General features: G+C 54.5%; 1 protein-coding gene across 4 annotated transcripts in view; it reads right to left on the bottom strand.

Annotated features, from left to right (window-relative positions):
- Positions 1–893: 893 nt before the first annotated feature.
- LOC147604970 (uncharacterized) overlaps positions 894–11,877 on the bottom strand; it is a 60,765-nt gene continuing 49,781 nt past the window's right edge. For all 4 annotated transcript variants that reach the window (XM_086794038.1, XM_086794036.1, XM_086794037.1 and 1 more), the window contains 2 exons: positions 1,794–1,859; positions 894–1,704 (listed from right to left, as the gene is read on the bottom strand). The gene's annotated coding sequence lies outside the window, so the exon portion shown is untranslated. The remainder of the gene's footprint in view (positions 1,705–1,793; positions 1,860–11,877) is intronic.

Here is an 11,877-nt window from a genome sequence, read left to right as displayed (position 1 = left end):
TGAGGGACAAATGCAGCATCGTTGCTTTATTTGTGACGTGCAAATGCGAGATTACACTTAAAAGTATCACCTTCTTGGGAGAAGTTCATTGCAACAATACATGGTTGATGCATGTTTTATGAGCTAGCATGTACCAAGGATTAGAGGATATTATTTTCTATCTAGCTTCATATAAGGGCCCAAGCAATCATCTTTATCAATATGTTATGGCCATAGTAAGAGTTCAAGAAAAGAAAGATCTATTTATCACTTTCCTCTGCAATCCTGGAAAGAAAATTGCTCTTTAAGTCTAGGACCAGGAAAAGAGAAATAATATCGTTCATTCTTGCAGCCAGAAAATAAGCCCATGTGCAACATAAACAAGATACTGGCAGCTTTATGAGTTCTGCCTTTTCCGTCCTTATTTGTTCCGCAAATTTAATGCACACACAAATATGAAACCTTGTAGCTCTTTTACTCGTATACAACTCACTCACATGTAAAAAAAACCCATTGATCCTTCTGAAAAATTAACCTGTAATATCAAAGTGAATAGTGCCTTGGCTCAACTTATGCATCAAAATGCCTTGACATCTCGGAATGACACACAAGATGGACTCAAGGTGGCAGCTCGAGTTCAGTACAAGCCCCAGACTTACACATGGATTTCCGAGGTAAGCATAGGATAAGTAGCAAATAGCAGGTAAATTGACATAGGCTTTCAATGCTTCTCTCACAGATGGTCACTAGCAGTAGCAGTGCATGCACATAAGCAAAGAGGCATCCATGGGAAGGTGGTGAAGCGTGCACTTTAATGGAGCATAAGAAAGCTTCATATGTATAAGGGAAATGTGACAGAAGCTGCAACCATTCGTGCATAGTATACGATTAGTTTGACCCACATGACCATGCAATTTTATTGCCCAAATCAAAGTCATTAAGGAAAATTTCGTGAAGTGAAAATTTGTGTATGGGCAGGCATTGGAGACATCATCAAAGCTTGGGACTGTATATGCATACCATGGTCAAAACTTGCGAACAAATCCATGCTTGCTGTTCAAATAGTTGATATTCTCACCATAGGAAAAGTCAAAACAACATGGGTATTCCTACCCTGGATGGAACAAGGGAAAAAATCCATGCATGCATTCAAACTGTAGATTTTTTCACCATTAGCAAAACACCATGGCAGATACAAAACAGAACAATATGGGTAGCACCATGTAGCCCTGCAACACTCAGAATGAAGAGGCACGCTGAAAATCTCCTGCAAATGATGGTGACCAATGCGCAATGCCTGACAAATTGGTTGTAGCAATACTGCTGCGTCAATAATCCTGTCATGCATGTTGCAGCCTCTAGTAGTAAACCCACAAAAAGAGCTGGTGCAACGGCAGCTCCTGTTGAAGGCCATAAGTCACAGGGTTTTGCTGGACGAAGGTATGGTTTTAGTCTCATCTGCTCGTTGTACCTCCCTTTGCTGATGCATCTCTAAAGCATGCTGCTTTAGTTGCACCTTGCTCTGTCAACCTCTTGTATGTGCTGCTCCACTTGCACGTCTCTTTGTCAGACACACCTATGGCCATGCTCATATTGGTCCACCTCCCTTTATCAACGCAGCTCTTGCACAAGCTCTTCTATAAGCGTGTTTCTTTGTCGAGGTACCTTTTGTGGGAGCACTCTCTCCTCTTTCTTTCCTAGCTGCACGGGAATGGTATCTTGGAACTGGTGTTCATAAATAAATATTGATTGAGTTAATGCAAAGTTAATTAAAGCATATGTTATTTAATGAAGTACAATGTTACGAGATTTACCAGATGGAGGGTGTGAAACACCAAGTGCACCTTGAGAAGCGGGACTAGAAGATGTTGATCAAATTGCTTGGGTGGAAAGAGACATACACAAAACCCCCCCAAAAAAAACCACAACAAACTAAAACTCAGATCATATACATGAAACATTACAATGTGAAGAACAAAAGTAAATCTTTATGAACAACCATGATAGCACATTGGGAGGAATCCCTATTCGCATGTATGTTGCAGCACTTCAGTGTACTTTATATATATATATATATATATTTCCGGAAAAACGATCCTTCTATTAGTTAATGAGAAAACGCCATAAGGCTACAAAGCTCACCTCGCAAGGAGGGATAAAAAACACAGTGAACACCTGAGCTCCGCCCCCGTGGCTGGCCGCTCTCTGGGGGGGGCTACCTAGAAGTACATGTGGGAGGTGAGAAAAGCCAAACTGGAGGCCTATAGTGCCAAGTGACATCCTCGCCCCTCGCGGTGAGGTAAGGGCCAGGCTGCCAAGTGCGGAGGAAAGCCTTGCGGCGCCCTCTCATGCGATCTGAGTCGCCCTGGAGTTTCCCCCAGTGTCCTCTCAAGGTGTGAATGATGTCCACCCAGAGGGCCTGTATGACCTCCGCCGGTGGAGTCGCCTGGCGGTCAATGGCCTCCCTGCATCGGGCTCTCCATATGTGCCAAGCCGTCATGCTGTTGATCATCTCCCATCTGTGCCCGACCCCCTCCTGAGGGGCTGCCGAAGAGAAGTCTGGCGTCGGAACCACCGCCATCGCCCTGTCAGAGACCTGGATGGTCGCACTGCCAGGGACGTCCTCATATCCAAGGGCCGGGCCGCTGTCCGTGGCCCAAGCCACCGCACCCCACGTCACCAGCATCTCACCTGGTGAGCCTGCAAAAACCATCCTGAGAGCGCGCTGCCAGACCTGCTGTGCCTGTGGGCAATCCCATAAGCAGTGCCACTGCGACTCCTGTGCATGGCCTCACCGAGGGCAGGACGCTGGGTGTCTGCCAAAAGCTAGCCAAGCCCCCATAGCAAGTCCTCTATGTGCTGTGAGCCAGAGAAAAAGCGTCACCTTCCGGGGCTGGAAGCTGGCCCAAAGGCGCTGCCAGAAGTCCCTAAGAAAGGCAGGGGAGAGCCCCTGTCGCCGCCAATGCTCGGCCGCCGCCGGGGTGCTCACTATCTTGTGCCTCTGAATCCGCCGCCCCAGCCTCGCTGTGTACTGAAAAAAGGGGATGCCTTGGCTGGTAGGGGCCGAGTAGGGATCTCGCCAAAACCACTCACCTGGATCCCACTGAAGGCGAATAAGAGGCCTGCTGTCCCAAGCCCATAATCTCCAAGAACAGTCCTCCCCTATCGAGGCCGGTGAGGGGTCTACATGCCACTGTCTCTGATGAAAGCCGACCACCTGCACCCTCTGAAGAATACAACCCTGTTGCCCATCCAAATCTAGTCGTGTCCTCTGAAGCTGGCCACCCTCTCCCACCTCGAAAGTGAGTGGGGCGACTCTCTCCGCTGTGCCGCAGACCGCTAGAAGGATCTCATGCCGAGTAAAGACACCCATCCACTGTGGAGGTGGAGGGTCCTGTACTGGGGTCCGCCACTCCCGGGGGATGGCCGCCTCAATGTCCTGTCTCATCAACTCTCTGCCCCTCATCCCACTGAGTCTCCTCTCCTGAGCCTCTAGAGGCAGCTGCTGAAAACATATCCAGTCGTCTAGGGACTGGGCTGGGCCGGAGCTCAACGGGCCCCACGACACGTGAGACCGCGATCCAACCATATGGCCACTGGGAAGTCGAATCAAGGGGTTCCAGATCAATGGCTGCCTCAGGCGCTCCTCATCGGTGCCCGGGGGAGTCTGGAAGAGTGACGGCCTCAGATGCGCCCAGGCCCTCAGAAGGCTAGCTGCAAAACGCTCCTCGAAGCCAAGGCCCACTCCTCTGGATCGCTGCTCTGTAAAGATCCACCTGATGCTGGGGGGGTCCAGGGGCCGCTAAGAGAAGGAGTGCGGCTGAGAGGCCACGAACTACCAACTTGCCAAGCAAAGCTCGGCTTTGGAAAATAGGATCAACAATGCCCAGGCCGCCTCTCTCCCTCGGCTGAGTGATCACAGCCCATGCCACCTTGGCCCTGGCGGGCCGCCCGTCGCCACCGGACCAAAGAAAGTTCCTGATGAGCCTCTGCACCTGGCCAATGCACGCCCGAGAGAAGGCCCAGCAACAAGTGATGTACCACATGGTAGCAAGCAAAACCTGGTTGGCCACAACTACTCGGCCAGCCAGAGATAAACGAGCGGTACTCCAATACAGAAGCTTCTTCCGAATGCTCAGAAGAAGGGGGGCTATCTGCTGCTCCGGAGATATGTCAATGCCCACATAGCATCCCAAATAACGCACTGTAGTGCCGGGGGGCAGCCACTGAAAACCATCAACTGGCCTCCAAGTCGGGGGGGGGGCATAGAACTGACCCACAACCCACACGACTTGTGCAAGTTGATCAAAGCGCCCGAAGCTCTGCAAAACCTGTCCATGGCTGAGGCGAAGCAGCGGAGGTTCTCCTCACCTCCCTGAAGATAGACAGCAGTGTCATCCGCAAACTCCGAGTCTAGGAGCTCCTCCGAGGTGCGGATGGGAAGCTGGAGGCCCCGCAAACCTATATCCTGTGCCGTCAAAAAAGTGCTCATGGCCTCCGCCACAAAAAGAAAAAGAAAGGGCACCAAGGGGCACCCCTGCCGCACCGAGCGCGAGAGCTGGAACCTCTCTCCGCGCACGCCCTGTATCAGCACCTGACTATGAGCCGATGTGTAGAGTGCAGAGACCCCACGGATCCACTGAAGGGGGAAGCCCATCCTCTCCATAGTGCCTTCCAAGAAGGCCCAGTCCACCCGATCATATGCCTTCTCGAAGTCGAGAAGGAGCACTGCCAGATCCTCCTGCCGAAATCTAGCCAAAGCCGTAGCCTCCCAGAAAGAGAAGATGTTATCCAGAATGCTCCTATCCTGGATGAAGCCTGTCTGCGTGGAGTGGATGATGTCCGGAAGGTGAGGCTGAAGCCGCTTGCTGATCGCCTTAGCTAGGACCTTGTAGGCCGTGCCTAGCAAGGTGATCGGTCTCCACTGTCTAAAATCTCCAGTCTGTCTCCTCCCTCTTTGGGGATCAAGTGAATCAACCCCTCTGCCATGCTGTCCGGCATGACTCCCGACTCCATAATCTCCTAGAATGCCAATCTAAAGCCCCTATGTAAGAGGCCCCAGTACCTCTAGAAGAAAGCCACTGAGAGACCGTCCTCTCTTGGGCATTTGCCCCGAGGTAATGCCTGAAGAGCCTCCTCCAGTTCCGTATCCGAGAAGGGGGAGAGAAGGGAGTGTTGCAAATGGGCCGGCACAATCGGTCTCGTGAAGCTCCAGACTGCCTCCCGAGCCCCTCTCACCCTGTCATCTGTTGGCTCAGCAGAGAGAAGATCCCTGTAAAAATCTGTGGCTATCGCCCGAACCTTGGGGGGATCCACCACAACCTGGCCATCAGCCTGCGAAGACGCCTGAGACCCTCTCGTCTGAAGCGAGGCCCTGTCGCCTCAAAGAAATCTCGAGTCACTCTGTCTCCAGCCTGTGTCCAAAAAGAAGCCCGAGCATGGAATCGGAACTCCACCCTCCTCTCCTCGATGGATCTGATCTCAGTGCGAGCTGACTCCATCTGCTCTGAGATCCAAGGGCTCGTAGGATCCCTCTCCTGGAGTCTCTGGAGGGACGCTAGACTCCTCCGTAGGCTCCTCTCCTGCTCTCTGAAGGCCTCCAGACGGTCCAAGGCAGCCTGTCTGAGCATTCGACTGATCTCTTGCAAGCCACTGGCAAGATCGCTGGCTGTCGATCCTCTCCTGAACTGCGGCTCCTGCTAGACCTGCTCAACTCTGATCGCAATCTCGGGCTCCTCTATGAGACAATCTGGAATCCGGACGCTCTGGCCCCGCTCTCCTCTCGTAGGGTCCTCGATCTGGAGAAGCACTGGAAAGTGGTCTGAAAACGAGGAGCCTGCAAGTATGCCCACAGTGCCACCTCTATCACAAGCCCACTCATCAATGTAAAACCTGTCGATGCGGGAAAGGTTAACTCCTGTGGCCTGTCTATCCGAGCGCGAGAAAGATAGACTCCCCTGCAACCTGCCAAACTCCGGGAGAGTCCACGGATCCTGGCCTCTCACCTGCAGCACTAGTTTCTCCCAGGCAGCGAGCTCCGGCCCATGAATGGTCTCCTGGCTGCCCCCCATCCTGTCCTCTGCATCCTCCACATGTTGCAATCCCCTCCTAGGCACCAGTGGTCTGCCAAGGGGAGGGACTGCCTAATGGTGCTCCAGAACTCGGCTCTCCCGGTCGCCCCATTAGGGGCGTAGAAGTTGAGGAAGCCAATGCGGTCTTCCCCAACCCGAAGGATGATCCACTGCGCTCGACCCTGGACCAGAGTGCCAGAGTCCACAACCTCGGATAGAAGCTGCTCGCTGACTGAGATGCATACTCCACCCTGGTTCCCCTGGGAGCCATATGCCGGTGACCAAAAAGTGTGACTCCTGCCTGGCAAGATCTTCCCGCAGGTGCGGGTACGCCCGGTAGAAAGGTGGTGCTCCTGGATGAAAAGGATATCTATGGGTCCTCCAACGAGAGCCCTCTGGATCTCCTGGCGAAGTCTGCCCCGACCAATGTAGTAGCGATGTCCACCGAGACCCTGGATGTTCCATGAGAGGATCCTCATGGATGAGCTATGGCAAGTGAAGCAGCCGCCACTGGCTCACCCCTCTCAGCCGGCCCGGATGATCTGCCCTCCACTCTGTGAGTCTTGGGCGCCGGCTTGGAGGGAGAATAGTCATTGTCTGTCCAAGTGCGGAGTCTCTCCAAAAAGAGGGTGACCTGTCTCTGTGTCCAGCCCCACTCCGCCTTCGCCTTGTCTAGGGCATAGGCGTGAGACCAATCCTCTGCATATATGTATCTAAAGGTAGGCTGCACCCTCGGGGCGGCATGGAGGAGAATCAGTAGCACCGCCTCAACTGAGGTGTGGACCGGATCCGCCCGCCAGTCTCCTATACCAAACAAGCTCATGCGGGCTGAGTGTAATCGGGTCTGCAATAGGTCCGTGAGCCCCAAGTCACTGAAGTGGTGAGAAAACTCCAGTATCTGATCATGCAAAACTTCCTCTACAGAGTTGCAATCCCATGCTGTGTCTGGGGCAACACAGAGAGGAAAGGAGAAGGCCACCATGCTGCTCACCACTGAAGGAGAACGAGAGGGATGGCACACCACGCAAACTCGCAAGGGCGCGACCAGTGTCTCGAACGGGCCAGCATCCAGCTGGAGGCACCTGAAAAAACCGTAATCCACTGGTAGCCCCATCACTCGCGAGGGTCCCCCAGGGGAGGCTGGAGAGAACTCTGTGGCGGGCGAAGCTAGGATCGCCATCTCCACCGGCCCGGAGTGGCGGTGGAACAGCCGCTGGACTGAACTCTGGCCTACCCAGCTATGCTGCCCCGGGGCAGTGGGTGGTCTGGCGAAGTATCCTGGAGAGCCGAGGGAGGGATGGGGGCTCGCAGCGAGGAGGGGGGAGAGCGAGGAGAGGATGGAGAGGCATCTGCCAGAGGATAGGTGTCAGGGGGGGCCGCCGGGGGAGGCGGGAGGGGGGGGGCTGGGGGGGGGAGAGGGGGGGTGGAAGGAGTGCTCTCCGGGTGAGGGGAAGGGGAGCCGGGGGTCGCAGAGTGCGGCCCAGGATCCTCAGGAATCTGCTCCAAGGAGGGGGTGGGGCCCCCCGCGGGGGGAGCCGGGAGCGGGGTCTCCACGTGGGAGGCTCCACCAGCGGCCTCAACGGGCACTGAGTCTGAATCCTCGTCCATCGGGGTGGGACCTGCTGGCCGCCTATCCCTGACTGGAGCATAAGTGCGGGTAGGTGCCTGTACGCCAGCCAGAGTCGCCTGTCCGCCAGCCTGTGCTACCTACTGGCGTCTGCGACGGTCCCTGCGGGCCGGGCGTTTCCGCCGGTGAACCTCCTGCCATCCGCCAGCCTCCTGGGTCTGCGCGGCATCCTCCGCCGGGGCCTGCTCGTCAGATGATGGCGCCTGCTGTGGCGAGCCAGGGATGTCCGGTCTCTGAGGTGGATGGCCACCCCTCGGGTCTCCTGCAGGGGGTCCAGAGGCGGCATAGCGTGAAGGATGAGCCCCCTTGCGGGGACAGGCGCGTGCGAGATGGCCCATCTCCCGACATGTGTAACACTGGCCGGGGAGGCCCGAATACTCCACGCGCTGTATCAGATGTCCTCCAGAAAGACAAGGGAGGAGGATCGTCTTCGGGAGGGACTCCGGTGACGGAACCACAACACGAATGGCCGGGAGTCCTGCTGCCCGAGCAATCACTGAAGCCGTTGTCTGAGGCGTCTCCACCACCTGCCCGAACGCCTTGCCAATGGATGACAAGAGGGGCAAGTACTCCCTACGGAGTCCAGGAAAGCATATAGTGACGGGGAAACCTGTCGCGCCTGCTAGCGGGTCAGAAGCGGGGTCGAAACCATGAGTCCATCGCGCCAGGAACGCCCGGGATGAGCGGAGGGCAATGGGGCTCCGAGCCAGCACCGTCTGAGCTGCCTGGGGGGACTCGAAATCCACCTGGTAGTAGCCACGTCCCAAAAAATCGACGCTGACGATCTTGGCAGGCACGCCAACGAGGCTGCCTTGCAGAAGGTCGCGAAGCTCTCTCCGCATCGGACGGCTACCCACTATCTTGCAGACCAAGGAGGAGGCCTCAAGAGCGGATACTGTGGAAACAAACAACTGAAGATCTTCAGCTGTGAACTCCAGACGGAGATCGGAATCGACAGGGGTAGTCGGAGCGGCTTCCATGGAGTCCTCCAGAGGGAAAAGGCCAGAAACCGGGGTCACCAACGGGAGGGACACAGCCCTGCGAGGAAAAGGAGAGGCGGAGGGCTACAGGATAGCGGGGGCGGGGGGGGGGGGGGGGGGGGGGGGGGGGGGGAGGGGGGAGCTGAGGTGGGGGGGAGCTAGCGGTGGGGGGAGGGGCGAGACGGAAGAGGAGGAGAGGGAGAAGGCGGAGGGGAAGAGATGCGCTGCGGAGGAGAAGGCGGAGAGGGGAGAGGTGGCGGGGGAGAGAAGAGAGGCGGAGGAGAAGGAGGCGAGGGGGGTAGAGAGGCGGGGGAAAGAGATGTCGGGGGAAGGAAGCAAGCGGAGGGGGGGGAATGGCGGGGGAGGCAGCATGGAAGGAGGCGGAGGAGGAGAAAGCGGGGGGGAAAGAAGGCGGGGGAGGAAACGAGGAAGGAGGCGGGGGAGCGATGGCGGGGGAGGATGCGAGGCAGAAGGCGGGGGAGAGATGGCGAGTAAGGGCGCAATGAAGGAGGCGGGGGAGAGGACGGAGGAGAAAGCGGGGGACTGGCGGGGGGGAGGGGGGCGCGACAGCAAGAAGCAGGGGGGGGGGGGGGGGGGGGGCGGAGCTCGCAGGCGAAGTCGTCAGTCGATTTCGATTGCAATCCAGTGTACTTTATATAAGGTGCGCATCTACTGTATTATTTGAAGTCTAGAGAAGCAAAACTTTAATTTTGTAAGGAGAGGTGACAAAAGTGAAAGAGCAGCATAAAGATGATCATAGAAAAACATGGCTTTTTCAAGTAAATGCCCAAAATGTCAAGACTTTGACCTTGTGACGTTTTCTCATTGCAAAAGCAAGTGACAATGGAAATTGGTGCCGACACATGACAAAGGGGAGCTCATGCGAAAAGGATTAAATGTTACGAGTGGGCCCCGTGGTGCGTCCTGTGAGAGTTATTGGCAGAGCAAGGAAATTCTTTTATATTGATCCCGCCCCTAGGATAATCGCAGATGCGTGGAGCCTTTGGTTGTATGGTGGTTGCCGTATCAGGAACTTGCAATGGGACCCCGGTGAGTGAGTGTGGAGGGATGCTACCAAACGGATGAAAAGCATGCCTTTCTTCTCAGTTATACTGTGTGGAACGCCATGCATCTTGTTCTAGGACACATTCAGAGAGTCCCTACTCTTAGACCTCATTGGAAGGACTTTGTGGACAAGGTTGTGGCACTCTTACAGTGCGAACACATATATCCTCCCTTATTTGGCTTTCTCTTCTTGGTCGCCTTGCCACCAACCAGTGGAGATCGGTTGTCGGTGTTAGCCCAGCATGCCCGAGATGTACAAGAGCTTCGGAGACTGTTTACCATCGCTTATGGGAGTGCAAGGAAGCGCATAGGATTTGGATTGTGATAGCACATCTCCTCGGAAGGATGAGAAAGGATGCCTACATTTCTTTTGCTGTTATCACTTGGCTGACACAGTTGGGCCCATGGGCCACATCTCAAGTATGAGGGAAACGTCATGGATCTGGTCATAACGATCAATCAGAGAGTTGCTTGGCGGTACTGGAGTTAGGATACGTCCCCTCAGCACAGAGATCGGACAATGCATGGGAGATTATTGCTAGTACTGCAGCTTGGCACATTTGGAAGGCCAGATGCATTGAGGGCAATTTGGTTCATGAGTCACAGTGCATTTGCAGGATTTGGAATGATATCATCCACACCCTCATGGCCACTTGGGCCAGAATCCAGGGATGTTCAAGGGCTGTGGAGGTAGTCACAGGGGACGGAGGGGACGGACCCTTGGAACGGGGGGACGCCGTCCCGGGAACACACTGGGACGGGGACGGACGGACGTCCCCAACTGGGCGTCCCTCACAAGGGACGGCGTTCCGGGGACGGATCCAAGAGGGGACGGTTGTGGGGGACGGTTGCATGGGAACGCCTGCAGGTTACTGTTTGGGCGATGGTCACATTTTTTACCTTTTCTTTTGGCTGTTTGGGAGGGGCTTTTCATGGGCCTTTAGCCTTGGCCCATAGGCCTTGAGCCTTTGAGGCTTTGGGCCTTGGCCTCTCTCTTGCCTCCCTCCCTATAAGAAGACACACACACACTCCCTCACACTTCAAGCTTTAGCTTCACACACACACACTCTCTCTCCCTCAAGCGGCAAGCCTCAAGGGCCAAGGTCTCAAGTTTCAAGCTCTCACACAAGCAAGCTGTAGCCTCTCAAGACACACACTCTCCCTCACACACTTTTTTTTTTGTGGAATCATAAGTATATTAGATTTACAAGATGACTATCCAAAGTAGATAGTCTCAAAGTTACTCTCCCTCACACACACTCTCTCTCAAGCTTCACACACACACCCCCACCCATCCTCACACTCAAGTTCTCCCTCAACTTTCAAGGCTCAAGCCTCACTCACTCTCTCTCTCTCTCTCTCTCAAGCTATCAAGTGACAAGGAGGCATCCATCATCCATGGCATCCTCCTCGTGGCAGTAGCTCTTCAAGTTCCAACTACCCGTAGAAGAACGACGGGATGGACATGGTGGGATGAGGTCAATCACACCCCATCCCCTCATGGAGGTGGTGCACAGCCATGGACATGCAAGCTTTGCCCGTATAGGCGAGTGGGTGGTACTGACAAAGTAATTTTTAAGTGCCGTTCCTACCCCCGTCCCCGTTCCCTACATATGGCCGTCAACGTCCCGTCCCCGTCCCCGTCCCCGTCCCCTGTCCCTTGTGACTATGTTGTGGAGAGAGCGCGGCCAATTTATGAGAGAGTGGGTTTATGGCATAGCATCTTTTTCACTCCTCATATGGAATCTTGTTGGCTGAGCACAAGGTACCAAATTGGTTGAGAGTAGTTGCCACAAAAAAGATGGTTCCAAACCCTTCTGCTAGACATTTAGCATTATTTCCAACAACAACATTGATGGGTTCCTATATAGACTTCCACAAACTATACCATCCCTTCTTACTGGTCGTGTCGGGATACTCCACTATCCAAAATCCATGAATTATCAACAACTGGAGTCTGAGTAGATAAGCATACCTCTTCAATGGAGACCCAAAGTTCAGCCTTGGTCTCAGCATTGTTAGTTGACTCCTTTACCTTCCTCCATGAATATTTCAGGGTGGTGTTCTTCTCATCAACCTGCTTCTTTTTGCAGTCTTTGTAGTGTGACTTTATTTATCACAGTAATAGCAGCTCCCTTGAAACTTCTTCTTCTTA

Source organism: Cibotium barometz, chromosome 60 (genome assembly GCF_041138505.1).
Source record: "Cibotium barometz isolate CiBa-2024 chromosome 60, ASM4113850v1, whole genome shotgun sequence".
Classification (NCBI taxonomy): domain Eukaryota; kingdom Viridiplantae; phylum Streptophyta; class Polypodiopsida; order Cyatheales; family Cibotiaceae; genus Cibotium; species Cibotium barometz.
Note: the sequence above shows the minus strand (reverse complement) of the source record. Positions and strands in the feature narration are given on the sequence as shown.